Source organism: Bemisia tabaci, chromosome 8, assembly GCF_918797505.1.
Source record: "Bemisia tabaci chromosome 8, PGI_BMITA_v3".
NCBI classification, from domain to species: domain Eukaryota; kingdom Metazoa; phylum Arthropoda; class Insecta; order Hemiptera; family Aleyrodidae; genus Bemisia; species Bemisia tabaci.
The window spans coordinates 7,472,453-7,486,528 of record NC_092800.1 but is presented as its reverse complement, the minus strand read 5'-3'; the positions used below and the strand labels follow the sequence as shown (position 1 = coordinate 7,486,528).

Sequence of the window (14,076 nt, the reverse complement as noted above, 5' to 3'; positions counted from 1 at the left end):
CATGATGACTGTCGGAGCGAGAAAAAAATCTAGGGTGAATACGGTGACCGTAAGGAGAACATTTCGTCCTCCTTAACGGGAGCAGACGGTGAACTTGAGAACATCCTAGACATAGCTCCAAACAGGAGCAGAATGCGCTCCCAACAAGAGCTAACAATACACTCCTTTTTCTCTCTCTGCATAGCTTAATTAGTCGGAAAGTGTCCGAGGCAACCCTGCTCGTTGAATATTTCTGAAGATTATTTAGATTTCAAAGGATTCAAGAACTTCCACAATAGCGTTATAACTTCATGTTCATACATTATCAAAGCTATTTCCACTATTGTCCCAACGTGGGGTCATTCCCGAGTTCATCATGAATGCAAAGCAAACGCTTGCTTTGAAATGGAAATTGCTGACTTTTAAAGCAGAAAACTTGGAAAAACATAGAACAATAGAGCAAAATATACTAATGATGATGCAATTTTTCATTCCGAGGAGCGGGGGAGAAAATTAACGAGTAGCGCAGCATATTATTTGCATGGAGGAGGCAGTTGCTGGTTCTTCCACAGGTCGTTACACATATATTGAGAAAAACAGACGACATTCCGAGAACCAGTAATTCTAATTATTCGGTATCTCGTTCTATTCTCCAATGTTCAGCATTTTACCATTATTTCCAAGTGTTAATTTATCTCCCCATCGGCTTTTCAGTGCACTTTACAAGGTGATCCAGGGCTAAACGGCCAGACTGCAGGAGCCGAAACACCTCCAAACCCCGTCTTTAAATTAAGATTTCGATTTTTTTAGATCATTTATGAATTCAGAGCATATAAGTACAGGAAGGTTCAAATTTTCATGAGATTTGGATCGCAACCGTTGCCAAAATTCAGGAAAAACGATTTTTTTCCCCGAAATTTTTGGGGGCCGTAGCTCGGACTGGGGGCACATTTTGAAACAAAAACTTCAGCAACAAAAAAGTCTTATCTTGACCCAAAAAAAAACGCTCCTGCATTCTGGCCGTTTAACCTTGGATCACCCTGTATAGAACCGCGAATCGTATCCCCTATTTATCTGATTTGAAGGCGAACAATACCGGGTTTGGTTTCATTTTATAGCGATTGAAATATATTTAGATACTGTCAGTATATCTACGTAATACATCCATCAACCGTAGGATGCCACTCGGGCTCAAAGAAAATATTTCATGGTTGTTTTATAATAATTATAAACATGTAGCTCGGCATGTCATGTCATTTCTGTTTGTTTACTTTTTCAAGCTTTTTGAATCCTTTGGTAGGTTTCATCACACTCCTGCTCAGATGTCTTGTTTCACTTTTAAATGATGGGAAATCAAGTACCTACAAATTATGGTTGTAATTCGCGGAGAACAAACAAAAGCTGGTTTTTAATTAGATCTATGTCTCGGCATTTACCATCGAATGCCTCGTGAAGGAGACACCTGAGTTCAATAAACAATTGCAAACTGTTCTGGATTGAGTGTTTGTAAAACGGACAAGAAAAACCTGATTTTACAACTCTAGCGGTTGTCATATTGTTTGAGTGTTGTTCTCTCAATTCTTTTCAAGTTTTTTCGAGAAAAGTAATAAAGTTCCCGCAAATTCCAAAAATTTGCGATTAAACATTCCGCAATCTTACGTACCATTTTGCCAGAACCACAATGATCTTGACTACAGTCAACTATCATCCTCAAAAAATAGAAGAAAAAAAATTGCATCATATCAGAGTATACAGGAAATTCCATTTCCATCTTTATTCAAAGTTTCCATACTGAGATGAAGCAGCAAACTTTACCACCGTGCCACCGAATCATGTCATGAAAATTCAAACGTTGCCATATTTTTCCGACAAAACCGTTACTTTTCAACAACCGCTGCAAGTCTCTGTTCAAGCGAGATCTCTTCAAAACGAAAAAACCAATAGTTTCCAGTGAATTTTTTGTAATTTTCTTTACTCGTCTAAATATTTTTTCAGAAAATTTCAAATTAACGTTGTGGTTAGTTTTTCCTTGAGAAAATAAAAGATGATTGTATGGGAAATAATTAAACTTTACAATTGAGATTAGCATCACTGTGCTGTAAGAATTGATTTATAGGTTCTAATGATTATATGCAAAAGCAGTTGGCTGAATGAAAAATCTCCGTCACGTCTATAGGAGCTCAATATTAGCTTCCTTAGGAAACCGTGGCATTAATTCCATCGTTGTTTATTTTATTATTATAATTTATCTTTTTCAAACGAGGAAGGCAACGCCGGCAGCATCGTTCGAAAGTTGAGTTGACGGCCGTTCGCTTTGATTATTGTTATTGTTGGCTTGTTACAATTTCTGATTTGATTTGAGCGCGTGTTCACGACTTGGACTCCACACCTACTCCTTGCGTAACTCCCGTGCACTGCTCCGTACGATTGCGCATGCGCGATGCCTAAGCATTCTGCCATCCTAAGGAAGAACGTCGTATGAACTTACAGACATTGCCAAATTTTCCTTGAAAAAATATGTATTTTTAAGGAAAATCATGAATTTTTCCCTGGAAGCTTTCGGATTCCTCGGATGGAATTGTGCGTAAAATTCGCCGAAAACTTTAATTGAAGATATTCCAAAATTACCCTTGAATTTCGTAGAATGAATCAACTAATTTTTTAACAATTTACTATGCTACCGTAGTACGGATGATTAGTGCAGCTATTTAATTCCGTCATTGAGCGAGACTCATTTATAAGGTATTTTTCTTAAACTGTGCTTCCGATAAACCGTTGGAAACTTTGAGATTTGCCTAATCATTAATTTTAATTTATTTAGTATAATATAGTATAATCATGTGATATAAGTATGTTATATTTTTCTGTAATTGAATAGTTAAATTAATTAAAATTTTATTTGACTACCTGTATTTTATATTTTCTTTAATTATAAATTATTAATTTTATTTAGTTATAATTTTTTAGTTTCTTTTAATTTGTTTTAATACTCACCCTCTAAAAATTTAAACTGTTTATAAAATTTTGTGTTAGAATTTTTTTACGGAAATTTGGCAACGTCTGCAGGTCCATACGCCGTTCTTTCCCAGTTCGGTGGTATTGGCACCGATTTCGGGTCTGTGCCTGGAACTCTGATAACGGTGTTAATTAGGCGACTAATGGGGTCTGCAAGTTCTTCGTCGAGTCGGTTTCAGAAAAAATTCGATCGAAGAAGAAGAAGAAGTAAGAGATCCGTGAGGCGGATTGGTGATTAATGCAGTTTATCTGAGTGCCGGTAATAGAGTTTTTTTCTCGTTTTCTACCCGCGGTGCTCTAATTACTGTTGCTTGGTTACTCTATCTGGATAGTGAGAGTGAGTGCTGTAATTTCGTGAGGTGAGGGGAGAGGATACCTTCCATCCTTTCATTGGCCAATACTGCCGTGCTAAGTGAAAACGCTGTATGAGCATTAGAGAGGTGTCCAAATTCCCTGGATAAACCATGAATTTTTGGGAAAAGTTATGCTTTTTTTTTTAGAAAATTTCAAATATTTTAGGTTCAATTGCGAACTAAATAGTCTAAATAATTTTAAGAAAAATATACAAAATATTCCCAGTAAATCCGTTTTTTAATGAAGGAACTAAGGCAACGTTTGAAGGCTTATGTGACGCTCTTCCTTAGCACGGAAGAATAGATATCGTTGGAATTACGACTTCACGTTTTACGCATTCTCGTAAAAAATTTACGGACCAAAATTCCTAAATTATCGTAGAGCTCATGGAAATTCACTATTACTCTGATTTTTTCGCTCACATTAACATAACACTTACCTAGACTTTTCCTTCTTTCACGCTGTGAATGCAGATGGTTGGCTTTATTTAATTCTTATTATTTCTTATTTTTGAAAAAATTGACTTTTAAACGGTATTAAGCACTACCGTCTTCTAAATAGATTGCTTATAACCTGTCCAAAAAATATCGTCTGTCTTCTAAAATTACAAAAATGTGCTACGATTCTTAATTGAGAGCCACCTCTCATCATCATGATTGTTGCGCAAGCTTAACCAGCTTATACATAGTGATCCTATTCAAAACAAGTTCCAGAAACTGATTCTAATTCAGAAGCAAGCAATTTTTCAAAGTTAGGAACCGCCCAAACTACTTGATACTCAGCGCTGCCGTTATTTCGTCAAATTTTTCAAGCCTGTTGGACGCGGTGCCTCTAACGTCTACGAAATCTCGTGTAGGTATAATAATATCATTAAAAACACAAATTCATGCAAAAATCGACATCTCTGCCCTAAAGATTCTGACAAAGAGTGATCGCTTATTTACGACGAGCGAAACAACATTCTACAATGTTGCCAAAATGTTTCAAAACTGTTTTGCCTCATTAGAAGGGAAAGGCTCTATACGCAGGAAGAAAACTTTAAGTAGTACTACCTATCAAGTGGGTCCAAGTAATAACCGTGCAAGCTTTTATGCGTACCGGGAAAACAAAATTGAGAGCAAAACTATCCGTGATTAAGTAAGGGGAATATTCAAGCTGTGGGAGGAATATCGCAGCGATAAAGCTTAAAGCTTGTTTACGATGTCTTTTCAACAAAATAGATTTTTTGTGTAAAATACTGACAATGAAACTGCGAAAACGCGTATTTCGTTGAGGGTGTTTCATAATCTCCCTTTCTGTTTTATTATTTAAAGGAGACCTGACCAAAATTATGATTTAAAATGTTAACGAAAGAATCTTCACATAGAGAAGAAAATAAACGAAATTTTTAAGGAATGACGTTCATTAAGCTTTCAACGTAGAAAATTAAGTATGAAAGGAAGCTTTCAAGCTCCAAACCGATAAACGCATTTCTGCAGTTTCACCATCGATGTACAGCTTATTAACTCACAAGCAACACTATATGGATCTCATTTTGCAATTCGGAACTATAAGCTCCGACTCATCTGTAAAAGCACTTATCTAGATAGAGAAACTAATGTACGATGGTTTTAAACTGAGGCACAATTTATAGTTCCTAATTGCAAAATGTAGTTCAAATGTACCTTACCACGTTCTTTCCTGATGTCATCCAGTGGTGGGTTATCTTAACAGTTTGCTTCTCAGTTATATTGAAACTGATTACCATTGTTATCATGAATCAGTATTTAATATTTCACACACTTGATTGAAGTAAAAATTTGCATCTGAAAGTCAAAAAACGACCAGTAAATACTCCCCGCCCTTATATTCCACTTGTGACAACCGAAATTCATGTTAAGATGCCCAAGAGCACGACAGTAAAAAGTAAATGCTCTTGTTGAACACTGATCCATGAATGGTATTAATATCGTACGTTAATGGAATAAATGGTATCCGCGCCGACGAGATTTTAGGATTAAGAGGTTAGATTAAAGGTATCCGAAACTTTATGAGTATTTTTTTCGTCTCATAATGTACTCTTAGATGAAGATTGTATTTTAAGTGCTTTAATATTTGTAAAACATTCCTCCTTTTTTTAACTATTGAGTAAATAATAAGTTAAACCAGCAAGCTCTCTTGGGTAATCAAAATCTCCTTGACGCTAATGTCATGCAACCTGAGCCGAAAAGGACCAATTAAAACAAGTTTAAGGGATTATCGCACCCGTCCTTTCGCAATTAATTTTTATAATCCGTCGATTTAGAATAAGATCATTTAATTTTTTCTTCATTTTATTTTATGTCTTCGCTTACTCATGCGTTGCCTGAAACCTGCAGCATGCCTGTTTTATTAACACATCGGTTTTTTTCTTTGTTTCAGGAAGCACTACACCACAGGTGAGCAACTTTGGCCAAAGCTAACGCCTCTAGGATGCTGGTTCGTTTTTTTTACAATCGCATTGTTCCAGATCTGTCATTAGCCCTTGAGAACGTGTTTCTTACTGATTGATTTATTGAGAATCGTATCTATACTCACTCTCGTGAGTCTCCAAATCGCAATACTTTGTTTTCTCCGTAAACAATGGTTGAAATGGAGCTTTTAATAATTCATTAGATAACTGTACATAAGTTATAATCTCTGGGGATGACACCACTCGATTGATACATTGAGTGTAGAAAGTTCCAAGATACCAGTCGCATGCTGTTACATATTTCGATTTTTTTTTTCTCACTTACTAATCTCCCAAACTCTTCAAAATTTCTACCAGTGCCTCGTGTTATTCTCAAACCTCAAGCAAAACTTCCAAAGTATACTTGCCAAATCTCCAATCCCAAAAAAGAATTATCTCCCATTGAAAATGCCCTCAAATCACATAATGATAATAGCTCGTCCAGTGGTCCATTGGTTTGGCAAGAGACTTTAACGACCGAGTAGAAAAGAAGTCGACCGTGCTTAGTATTTTTAAGATGGCTTTAACTGTTGTTTTCAGGTAGATTTTTTAATTTATCACACAAGATTCCTTTATAGAGTGCGCATTTTCAACACATTACGGGGCTACATCCCTTGACTGCTTCACGGTTCAACCCCTCAAACAGGCGTAATGTTGTGCATTATGCATTAAACTCTCATGGTTTTACATTATAGAGTGATATCAGATTTCACTTTAAAACTGAGAAACTTTATTACTTTGAAAATATAAAAAAGGCTTAATAATTAATTTAAAAATTCAAAACACTCACACCATTGTTGCGCACGATATCTGGATGTCCACGCTTTTTCAGTCATCTCATTCTTGGTCACAATGTCACCAGGTGCTAATTCACATGATTTCCATTTGAGAGATATTCCAAAACTCTAGACGGAATTCTGGTGCTGCTGATTAATCGAATATCAGAGTCGGCATCTCAAGATGGCCAGATGAAAAATCCGAGACCAAATCGAGGAGCTGGGGAATGCTACCGTGCTAAGGATAAACGTCGTATGAACCTTCAGGCATTGCCAAATTTCGATTGATAAAACACGAATTTCCAGGTTAATTATAATGAATATTTTTTTTCAATTTTTCCGATAATGTTGTGTACAATCTCACCTAAAGTTCCTGAAAATTCCGAGGAAAAATATTCATAACTTTCCTCAAAACTAAACATTTGACTGAAGGAAATTTGGCAACTCTCGAAAGCTCATACGGCGTTCTTCCTTATAGCACGGCGGAATAACTGCCGAGCGTTGCGTAGCAGGAGTTACGGATTCCAGGCGTGCTGTGCCATATATCGATTGGTCTGCCGTTTAAACCTACGGAAAAGGATCGATAAACAGGGTGTTCGCAACGAACGCTTCAGTAATCGATTTTTTACCATAGATTCAAATGGGGAGTATCGATAATAATCGATCGTTCACGGCTTGCCACTGCAGGAGTTACGGATTCCCCGAACGGAACGCAGCGGGCAGTACCGGAGCGGGAGCGTTTGAATTATTTCACTTGCTCCCGGTTACCGTCCGAGTACGAGGAACGAAACATTCCTGTTGACTACATGCATTGTTGTCAAATTGTCAGACTAAAGCTCCACATGAGTAACACTTGGGTATTGCATAACCGAGGGGTTTCCTATGGTTACTCCGCAGTTCAGCATCACACTGCCGTGATAGTGAAGAAAGCAGTAAGTGTCAAATTTTCGAAATCGAGTTTCCTTCACAATTCGTCTTGACTTTTTTAGATGAAATCACTGAAATAGCTATAACAGCAAAAAGCATCTCATTTTCATAAAAACGAGACATAATTGGAAAGCCGTAAGTGAGCAAAAAATGACGTAGTTTTAGGCAAGACAGCAGTAAGTGACATTATTCCTCCAGAGAGCCAATGAAAACAGTGCTTTCAAGTACAGTGCCGCCCTCTTCTGCCAATTTCTGACCTAAAAATGTGTATGTTGTGTGGCCAAAACACAACCACTTAAGCATGCAGAAGATAGCACTTACGGCTGTCCTCCCTAACAATAACCTACGTAAAAATGCTAGATTTTAGACGCGCTTTCACCATCATCATTGGTGGAGAAAACTGTGCGGGCTGCGGGAGTATCATCTACGGACAAACTGTATGTATATGCTCTTTTCAAATTTGGAGGAATGATTCTAGAAGAAATCACACCTGTCGAATCCTCTATAAATCAATTTCACCTTTTAGACTGAAAAGTCACCCACCTTTCAGAACTTAAACGCTAATTCACTTTTACCCGCGCTTATCACACACATTCACACTTTTATGGTCGTTGTGGGACGAATACGCTTTCATTTTTTGGAGTGGAGTGGGTCTTTGCGTCTGTGAAGTTAATTTAAGCTGATTGAACGTAGTTACGGTTGGCGATCAAGGTACAGGTGTCTCTTGTTTTTGATGATATCGCTGAACTAGTCGCGTGGGCACCGGCCACACTTGAAAAAAGCGTTTAGCTGTTCGAAAGTCCGTGACGCCCGCGATATTTGGAGAAAAAATTGTGACAAAATTCGGGCATTTTCATGCTTTGTTGCCAGCGCGATGGAAGTGCTAGTAAATTTTTTGACTGCCTCTCAAACCCACAAATGGTACAAATTTAAAATAAAAAGTTTTTAAAATTACAATTTGGAAAAGTTTCCTTTTGATTCTATTCTTCTTCAAGACAAAGATTATTTAAACTCAAAATATTTTGTTAAACAATGTTAATCGCTCAAAATATTTTTCTATAGGCATGGTTTAACTTTGCTTTTCTCGCCTTCTTGAGTGAATGAGTGATGCGACAAAATTTTACAACAACGTGTTCAAGTATAAGTGAGTTCCAATATTAATCTTCCTGCTAAAATGAATCAATTTTTAATAATTTATCCATAATCGGACATTTTCCTTTCGGCCTGCCCGGCTTTGATTGTTGCACACACTAGTTAGAAGTGTAAACTACCACGAAATGTTAAGTGTTTTATACAATTTGACAACTATTTGGAGTTGGGAGCTTAAACGGTTGAGACAAAAGTGACATGCTGACATGTAACATACCCAAAACAGTGGACTTACAATTCCATTATAAATGATGAGCTTGCTATTCGTATTTCGACTAAATAATGTTTTGAAACTGGTCCTCTGTATTTTTTGTATCATTCATTGGTTTTTTTTGGATCATCGATTACATCAATTTATTTTGCAAGAAACCCACGTTAAAAATGAGTGCTTCGCGGGGTCTAACTCGACATCGGGCAGTTTGACACCGTCTCTGAACTTCCAGAACAGATGAAACTCTAATTTAAATGTCCTCTGTTTCTCACTTCTCTCATTCTACGGGATAAAATCCCTCTTGCAGGTACTTTTATAACATTTACAATCCTTAAGCTCTGTCTAAGCTTTAGATGTTATGACGCATAGATAAAATATGGCTAGCCGGTGGCTGAAATGCGTATGCTAACATCACAGATAATTTACAAATCCCAATCCAAATGTAAAACCAAAATCGATGTAACGCAACTATCTCTACCGTATCATTGGTATGGTTATTAATTACCGTTTATTTACAGCCTCGAGTAGCACTTGGCGGAGGTTTAAAACACAAGCCTCGAAATTCCTGAAGGAGGAAGTAAAGAACAGAGATAAATAACCGACTCGAATCGGCCGCCAAGAGGGTTTAAACTGGAACTTTCTCCACTGCTGCAACTGTCATTTCCTTGCCCGTGTGCTCATAAACTTCAGAAGAAGAGGAGAAGTAAACAGTGCAGCGCGACTCGGAGAAAAATCGAGGTGTATCAAAATGAACGACCTTTCATATTTTTTCCTTGTCGACTGAAATTTATTTTGTCCGAGGAATCGCCCCTTTACGTAACCTAACGCGACCTTGAGGACGAGTCCGCGGCGTTTTAAGTGAGACTAACGGTGTACAAAAGCAGTGAAGTTATCAGAATCCTAAGGGATTTAAGCGCGGAAGTCCTAATGCAGTGGTTACCATCGCCATTCCTCTCACGAAAGAATGTAACTACACTTCTGTGTTGGCAGATAAGTGTGGGTGCAAACCCCGAAATAAAATGTCGGTGCTCATAAGTAAAATTGCTGAAATGGTGAAATTATAATTAACGTCAAGGTTTATCTAGCTTTTAAATTCAATTTTTGATGAAAACAATTGTCAATGCGTTGGCTTCCCGACGAAGACAAATTGGGGTAAAAACCACTGGGTGTAATCGAACCTCGTTTTTTAACTTTTCTCTCGAAACTGAGCGACACATCACTGTTATCGTGAAACTGAGCGACACATTACTGTTATCGTAGAACTGAGCATTGCGAGCTCACAGCTTGCGCCATCGCGCCTTCAATTTTGCAGATACAACACGGACATCCATCAAGTACGAATAGTTGTATCTCTGCGCCGTCATCAACGCGCATCAATTCCCTTCCTCTATTTCCAAATTGCTATCGTCCGTTTGCCTTATTCGTAATGGTACTTCAAAGGCTGCGTGAGCAGCACAGTCGAAGATAAGAGAGCCGTATTCGGGTCTCGTTTTTAAACTTTTCTTCCTAATTTGAGCGCACGTCACTGGCAGCGTAGAGCTGACAATGAGCATTGCGAGGTCTTGTCTTGCGCCATCGCGCCTTCAATTTTGCAGATACAGCACGGTCATCCATCAAGTACGAATAGTTGTATGTCTGCGCCGTCATCAACGCGCATCAATTCCCTTGCTCTTTTTTCATGATGTGCTGGTTCCGCTTGTCTTTTTTGTAAAAGTACCTCAAAGGCTGCGTGGGTAGCACAACCAAAGATAGGAGAGACGTATTCGGGCCTCTTTTTAAACTTTTTTTCCGAATTCGAGCGACACCTAATTGACAGCGTAGCGGAGCATTCCGAGTTCACACATCGCGCTATCGCGCCTTCAATTTCGTAGATGCAATACGGACATCCATCGAGCATGAATAGTTGTATCTCTGCGCCGTCATCAAGGCGCGTTAGCTCTTTTGTTTCCCTAGCAAGTGAATACTTGGCATGGAAAGAATCCAGGGAAGAAGGTAAATTGTTAGTAGAAAGATACAGGACCTTTTTCTCCCCAAAATCTATATAAGTACGATTATAAATGTTCAGTTGTTTGTCACCTCTCAGCCTCTTACCAATTATTAAGGTGTTAATTGCAACAAGCACACGTACGAGCTTTGGATGCCTTACAGATCGTGTGACTCAATCAATGCATCATCCAGCCCGGTATGATCCAAAAGTTCAACTAGAAAATCCTTTCAAAGCTGATCTTTAATTTCCACCTTTTTCCCTGCAAAAACAATAAGCCCATCCATTCATTCTGTCGGCTACAAATTCTATTCGAATTTGCAAAATATTAGCAGCGCAGCGTTGCGAAGCTGATACGTACTGTCACAAAGAACTATTCTATTATTTGTAAACTCGATCTTGGCCAGAGACTTATAATCGATTCCCTTCCCGTGAGTCATTTACAATCTAATGATAAATATACAGGGGAAAAATACACAGATTAAATTGAATGTTGTTTAAAAAAATTCTAAGAACTCAACATTGAATTTGTTCATTTAACCATGGATGTAGTTGAAATAGCATTTGTTTAATTATTGTAAAATCAGCATTTATATATTTGTCGCACATTTTTTAACATTATAAGTACTAAATCAACATTCAATTTTTTTCCTCGATATAAGCAAGACCACTTTCAATTTCTCATTTCAAAGGTCCTTAGATAGCAGTATAAGTACTCTTGTTGTAGACTTATATGCAAGTCTTGTCTTTGTTTTTTTTAAACTCGTCACGCATCTACTATTCAAACCATACTCTAAAACAGCCGAGCATTTATGTCCAATTCCAAACGTGCAGGTACAGTGAATCATTAGCTTAACTTTCGAAAGCTGCCCGACCTGACCCGGCACAACAGACGACCCCACGTGGTATACACGGTGTTGCCAATCATTCAATTTGAAATGCGGTTGTAAAAACGTGAAATCAAATTTACTTTTTTCGTGACCACTCCTTCTGAGCCGACAACGCTTGGCACGAGTCGAAAACGATAAGCGTCTAGACCCAGGTTCAGAGGGCCCGGTAAAAGTTAATTAAGAGCTACGGGATGGGGGTCGGAAACCAGGAAACGCCGCGGAGGCCCCTTTGCCAGATTGCACTCAAAATGAAATTTACACACGAGCAAAATTTGATTTTATCCTCCATTTTGGCATCTCTGCACCAGTGGTCGGGGATGAGCTCCTGTGAAGGCGTGCATTCCGCCCATTATCGCCTTAATCATAGTCCCGAATTCATTGTTAGCCAAATCTTCTGGTAAATGATACATCTTCTGAATAGCAGGCGAACCTCCATTTAGTTTACAGAGTTAATTTATGTACATTAAATAGCGAATGGAAGCGAAATTAATTTCTTTTATCTTCTTCTTTTTCTTTCAGTCTTCGTTTATTTCGTCTTATTTTCTTCATTTTCTTGTGCCGCTGAAGAATGGGTTCTTGTATAGACTGATACTTAGTCCGCCACCTCTGGAATGCAGTTCCGAATCCATTTGCGGCAAATCGGAAGGAAATAATGTAATAATGTAACGTAATGTAATGTGTGCCACTCTCTAATTGGTCGGCTATCATGGAGCCCCAAATTGGACAAACCCCAGCCCCTCCGCTCCTAGTTTTACCCAATGTAAACAAACAAGATGGCGACAAAGTTCTACAAAGTTCTAGACGTGATTTTGGATAAGGTAGACATTTTTTAATGATCAACTTCTGAATCGAGTTCGGATCAACCTTTAATGGATATTTTTGCCGAAAATGAAGCTTTGAGTGTGATTATCATTCATTCCTCAACAATTATACTAATCCCTATGTACAGTCCTTGTACGTACTGTAATTTAGTTAGGGCCGGTAGCATACCAGCCCATCCATTATTGTAAAGTAGTTTTTAGTTCCTATTTATAAGAAATAGAGTTAATACTTTGTAGTTCTCTATATATTGAATAAAGAAAAAAGAAAAAAATTCATTCCTCAGCCGATAATATGTACTCCTCTGGGTCGGGTTGGTTTATATTCGGCTAACTTTGGAGTTCCATGATAACCTAAGACTGATGGACCAATCAGAGAGCGGCACAAAGATGGCAATACTCCTCCGTATACAGGTACTTTAGGGAGAGCGACAACACGGTGAAGATATATTACAGCGTTCGGGTAAAGCACGTATTTCTGGATTCATTATGGTTCGTCCTAGGAGTCCTCGTGAGGGTAATGACTTGATGACTCCAGATGAGTCGGGATTTGATGCCGACAGTCAAGAGTTGATTGTTGCACTTTCGTGTTGCCCCCTCCCCCTCCCCGGACTATTACGCAATACTGGTGGCACCACGTTTAAGCTGCGGTTTCGCGTGTGGGGTCTTCAATTTTCAAAACGGGCGCTCGGTGGCGCACGGTGGATCGAGTCAGTAGGAGAGGTCGGACAAAATTTGGAAACTTTAAAAGCCCATAACTCTGTTCGTACAAAATTTTTAGGTTCTAAAAGTGGCTCCATTGGTTTCCTCGTAAAATTGTCTCCCATTAGCATCCCTTGAAATTTAAAATGTGACGAAATAAACGTCAAAATTTTTAAGCTCACTAAATAATATTTCGACCGAAGCTATCTATAAATTTAAAAGGAAGATATCTGTGAGCCTCCTAAAGACTTCAAATTCATTATAAGAAAGTTCGAATGTACATACAGTGTTATTCTTAAGACGGAATATCGCAGTGCTAAGAAAAATTCTGTAGTGTTATTACTTCATTTTCTAGGACGGGAATATTGCAGTGCTAAGAAAAAATTCTGTATGTTCTAAATATTTTACTTCCAAATTTTTGGACTATTTCGTTCGTAATTTCATCTAATGTGTCTGAAAATTTCACGAAAAAATATTCATAAAGTTCTTCAAATATGAATATTTTCTGAGAGGCAATTTGGCAAAATTCAATGCTCTTTCGGCGTTTTTCCTTAGCACGGCAGAGTACACACTTGGAGTTCAATCGTGTGGGTCGGCTGGTTTCCCTGACTGCCAGGTATGTTCTCAGTGTCGGCACAGGTCAAGTGTAGCGTGTTGAGAATGTCGGATTAGGTCTTCTCACGCTTGGGAGTCACACCACGGTTGGCAAAGCTGAGGGAATCCTCGTCACTTGGTCATTGCAAATTGGGATTTAACGGCCCAATTGGCGACGCACAGAAGACGCTCCAAAGCTTAGAATCA

At 38.3% G+C, this 14,076-nt stretch overlaps 1 protein-coding gene across 1 annotated transcript in view; it reads left to right on the top strand.

Annotated features, from left to right (window-relative positions):
- The window catches only part of LOC109040935 (uncharacterized), a 126,536-nt gene that overhangs the window by 40,483 nt on the left and 71,977 nt on the right, over window positions 1-14,076 (top strand). The window contains exon 2 of the mRNA XM_019057070.2: window positions 5,749-5,765. The gene's annotated coding sequence lies outside the window, so the exon portion shown is untranslated. The remainder of the gene's footprint in view (window positions 1-5,748; window positions 5,766-14,076) is intronic.